The sequence below is a fragment of the Macrobrachium rosenbergii genome, chromosome 42 (assembly GCF_040412425.1).
Source record: "Macrobrachium rosenbergii isolate ZJJX-2024 chromosome 42, ASM4041242v1, whole genome shotgun sequence".
In the NCBI taxonomy this organism is placed as follows: domain Eukaryota; kingdom Metazoa; phylum Arthropoda; class Malacostraca; order Decapoda; family Palaemonidae; genus Macrobrachium; species Macrobrachium rosenbergii.
This window is the reverse complement of record NC_089782.1, coordinates 41,848,822-41,853,821: the sequence shown is the minus strand read 5'-3', so window position 1 is coordinate 41,853,821 and position 5,000 is coordinate 41,848,822. Positions and strand designations below refer to the sequence as shown.

Genomic DNA, 5,000 nt, shown 5'->3' with positions numbered 1-5,000 from the left:
ATCGACGAGAGGGTTGCTGTGTACGATGATGAATGTGAGGGAAGAAAGGGGTAATAGGGAGAGGGTTGCTGTGTACGACGTCGACTGTGAGGGAAGAAAGGCGTATCGACGAGAGGGTTGCTGTGTACGATGATGAATGTGAGGGGAAGAAAGGGGTAATAGGGAGAGGGTTGCTGTGTACGACGTCGACTGTGAGGGAAGAAAGGCGTATCGACGAGAGGGTTGCTGTGTACGATGATGAATGTGAGGGGAAGAAAGGGGTAATAGGGAGAGGGTTGCTGTGTACGACGTCGACTGTGAGGGAAGAAAGGCGTATCGACGAGAGGGTTGCTGTGTACGATGTTGAATGTGAGGGGAAGAAAGGGGTAATAGGGAGAGGGTTGCTGTGTACGACGTCGACTGTGAGGAAGAAAGGCGTATCGACGAGAGGGTTGCTGTGTACGATGTTGAATGTGAGGGGGAAGAAAGGGGTAATAGGGAGAGGGTTGCTGTGTACGACGTCGACTGTGAGGGAAGAAAGGCGTATCGACGAGAGGGTTGCTGTGTACGATGTTGAATGTGAGGGGAAGAAAGGAGTAATAGGGAGAGGGTTGCTGTGTACGACGTCGACTGTGAGGGAAGAAAGGCGTATCGACGAGAGGGTTGCTGTGTACGATGATGAATGTGAGGGGAAGAAAGGGGTAATAGGGAGAGGGTTGCTGTGTACGACGTCGACTGTGAGGGAAGAAAGGCGTATCGACGAGAGGGTTGCTGTGTACGATGTTGAATGTGAGGGGAAGAAAGGGGTAATAGGGAGAGGGTTGCTGTGTACGACTTCGACTGTGAGGGAAAATAGGCGTATCGACGAGAGGGTTGCTGTGTACGATGATGAATGTGAGGGGAAGAAAGGGGTAATAGGGAGAGGGTTGCTGTGTACGACGTCGACTGTGAGGGAAGAAAGGTGTATCGACGAGAGGGTTGCTGTGTACAATGTTGAATGTGAGGGGAAGAAAGGGGGTAATAGGGAGAGGGTTGCTGTGTACGACGTCGACTGTGAGGGAAGAAAGGCGTATCGACGAGAGGGTTGCTGTGTACGATGTTGAATGTGAGGGGAAGAAAGGGGTAATAGGGAGAGGGTTGCTGTGTACGACGTCGACTGTGAGGGAAGAAAGGCGTATCGACGAGAGGGTTGCTGTGTACGATGTTGAATGTGAGGGGAAGAAAGGAGTAATAGGAGAGGGTTGCTGTGTACGACGTCGCTGTGAGGGAAGAAAGGCGTATCGACGAGAGGGTTGCTGTGTACGATGATGAATGTGAGGGGAAGAAAGGGGTAATAGGGGAGAGGGTTGCTGTGTAAGACGTCGACTATGAGGGAAGAAAGGCGTATCGACGAGAGGGTTGCTGTGTACGATGATGAGTGTGAGGGGAAGAAAGGGATAATAGGGAGAGGGTTGCTGTGTAAGACGTCGACTATGAGGGAATAAAGGTGTATCGACGAGAGGGTTGCTGTGTACGACGTCGACTATGATGGAAGAAAGGCGCATCGAAAAGAGGGTTTTGCTGCGTAAGACGTCGACTATGAGGAAGTAAGGCGTATCGAAAAGAAGGTTGCTGTGTAAGACGTCGACTATGAGAGGGAAGAAAGGTGTATCGACGAGAGAGTTGCTGTGTACAACGTCGACTATGGGGGAATAAAAGCGTATCGACGAGAGGGTTGCTGTGTACGACGTCGACTATGAGGGGGGGGCGGTGTGTGAAGGAGTATCGACAAGTATATGACGTCGACTATGAGGAGAAGCATATGGTATCAGTGAGAGGGTTGCAGTTAACAACGCCGACTGAGGGAACGAAAGAAAGGAATATCAGTGTGAGGGTTGCAGTATATACGGCATCCACTGTTAGGAGAAAGAATTAGGTTTAATAATATTGGTTGCAGTATATGACAACCACTGTGAGGAGAAAGTAGCGTATAAATGAAAGTAAATTGAGGGCTGTAGTATATAGCATAAACTGTGCTAAAAAGAGAATGATTCGGAATGAGAGGATAGACGAAATGGCCTGTGAGAAATAGGCCGATTAAAAATAAGTAGGTAGTGGCGCAAGAGAGAGACAGTGGGAAAAGAATGAGTTTAAAAAAATGTGTAGGAAATCTGTTGTAGTATATATATGGCACAAATTGGGAGAGATAGGAATGAATTGGAAACATTAGATGATATATGCATTTTACCTGGCATTTTGTTATTCTACTGTGCTTATGCGTTATTTTTGTAAAAAAAATAAAGGCAGAAGATGCTGATAATTATTATTTGTCATACAGAAAAAAAGACTTTTTAAGCATATATATATACACACACACACACACACACACACACACACACACATATATATATATATATATATATATATATATATATATATATATATATATATATATATATATATATATATATATATATATATATATTTCCGGCACCAGAATCCCTGCAAAATCTATACCGGTCTGAATAGGGATAATTCGGAGGGCTGTTTACTTCGGAAAACAAATATCGCGAACTTTGCATGTGGGTGTAACTTGCGTTGAAAACTTTTTGTCTACACCGGCGGGAACTTTCGCCTCTCGCCGTCCGTGGCGTGATTAACGTTAGAGGCAGGTTTCTTTCTTTTTTGTTTTCCTTTTTACTTTCTTTTTTCAAGCTGTTGAAAACTTCTCGGCTCCGGGAAAATTAGGAAGGTAGGAGAGTTGATGATGATCTTTTCGCCTCCCAGAGAATTTGTTGCTTGTGCTTTCTTTAATTATTCGTATGATGACTGTCATTAAAATTAATTCTTATTTTGTCTGCTATTACTGTACTGTATTATTTTATTTTTGCTAAGATTTTCTGAGATTAGCGTATATTACCGTCCTTCTTGATGTGAAAAATACTAAATGAAATAGATCAGTTATTGATGGGAGCATTTGGTTTACTGTATGTGCCAGTAAAGTGGTAATCTAATGCCCTCATCTTGCGTAGGGCAGAGGGCGAGAGAAAACAACATGAGAGCGATCATCATACCCACAGTATCTGTTAATTATGAGTTGGATTTTTTTTAACTCACTACGGTCCATACTACCTGCCATGGAACAGAGACAGTATATCATTATTAATTATTTTCAAAAGGAAGATCTTGCCTTGCTAGTTTTAAGTAAAATGATGTTTCCCTTGTAAAAATCTTTCGGTGCGAATTCCACGGAGAATAAAGCACAACTAACCCAATTGACTTCGAATGACAAAGTGTGTATTATAAGTCCTGTGTAGTTCCTCGTTGGACGAGTCAGTAGAGTTGTCGGCTAGCACTCTGCTAGGCCCGAGTTCGAGTCTCCGGCCGGCCAATGAAGAATTAGAGGAATTTATTTCTGGTGATAGAAATTCATTTCTCGCTATAATGTGCTTCCGATTCCACAATAAGCTGTAGGTCCCGTTGCTAGGTAACCAATTGGTTCTTAGCCACGTAAAATAAGTCTAATCCTTCCGGCCAGCCCTAGGAGAGCTGTTAATCAGCTCAGTGGTCTAGTTAATAAGTCCTATGTATAGTAATGTTTTATTTTCTTTATAAGATTTTCTTGTGCATAACACAGCCCAAACAGAATAACATAAAAGTGTTTCCTTTTATAAAACGCTACAGTAACTGTGACGTCATGATGTAGGCAACTGTGCTGTGGAAACTGACAGATCGAACATTCGAATACTTTTTCGAGCCCCGGCTCTACAAATAGAAAAAAAGGAACAAAAAGGTTTAAGGCCCTAGTACTCGGGCAGGACAAAGGGTGGTTGCCCGTAGGCGTGGCGAAGATAATTCAAGACAAGAAAGAGAAGAGGCACTGGAGAATCGAAAAGACTGTGGCACATGTGGGAAAGTACACGTGTTGTACTTCAAGGTTGCTTTGTCCGAAACTGAAAACGGCAGAAGATACACACAGCAGTCATAGGCGTCTATGGTCCGTGTAATGGAAAAAGTGGGTCAGAGAGAGAACCATTTCTAGACGTTCATTTTTGCCTGACTGGTTTCAGAGAGGCGGGCGGTGGCCGGGTATTAGTGGGTAGAGGAACGGGGCATTAGAGGGGTGGGGGGCTAATGCTAGGTGATTTTAGGCGAAAGTAGAGGAGAGAGGGAAAGGAACGGTAGGTAGTTAGGAGTTCATAGGACAGAGGAAACCTTATTATTGGAATACTCAGATTCAATGGGGGAAAAGGAATGCTCGCAGGCATGCTTTGTAAAGAGGATATAGTATGAAAGCGTTTATTAGAATATTTTTAAGTGAATAGTAGACGTAAACGTAAGATTATGGACAAAGTGGTGGTGATAAAGAGAGGAAGGCTTTACTATAACAGAGAAACGTTATAATCTTTTGAATAAACGTCAAATGAACTCATAACGTTTGCTACGAGGGAACGAATCTGATAAAAAACATCTTAGCATAAAATATAATTGTGGAGAGGCCGATACAGGCCAGTTTAATTTTAAACTTCTTTAATTAAGTGATGGAACACTGGTTGGTACTGGGCTATCCAAAATATAATTTAAAAATGATTTCTTTAATTTTTGAGACTTGCGCTCTTTACGCCATTACTTCGTTATGTTGCGCTTGCCTGTACCACGTAATGCTAAGCAATTGCAAAATTTGAAGTAAAAGTCCACAATTACGTTTAATGCATGATATATGTATGTCTATATATATATATATATATATATATATATATATATATATATATATATATATATATATGCACAAACACACACACATATATATATGTATATATATATACACAGTAGATTTCATGTGTTTGAACACTAAAAAGAAGCTACCGCCGTTTTCTAAAAGATACATAATTGTGGACTTTCACTTCAAAACCTTAAGTCCCGGACTTATGATTCCTGACATATAAATATACCGTTGATTGTTTTATTTCCGATAAAAATCTACAAAATAATCGTTAATGTTTTGGAAGAAAGTTGAAGATCTCGTAGTACTCAAGTCCTGT

General features: G+C 42.0%; 1 protein-coding gene and 1 long non-coding RNA gene across 7 annotated transcripts in view; one reads left to right on the top strand and one right to left on the bottom strand.

Annotated features, from left to right (window-relative positions):
• Window positions 1-5,000, bottom strand: part of LOC136828328 (metabotropic glutamate receptor 8-like) — an 811,414-nt gene that overhangs the window by 100,796 nt on the left and 705,618 nt on the right. The window lies entirely within an intron of this gene.
• LOC136828329 (uncharacterized) overlaps window positions 1-5,000 on the top strand; it is a 342,392-nt gene that overhangs the window by 38,447 nt on the left and 298,945 nt on the right. The window lies entirely within an intron of this gene.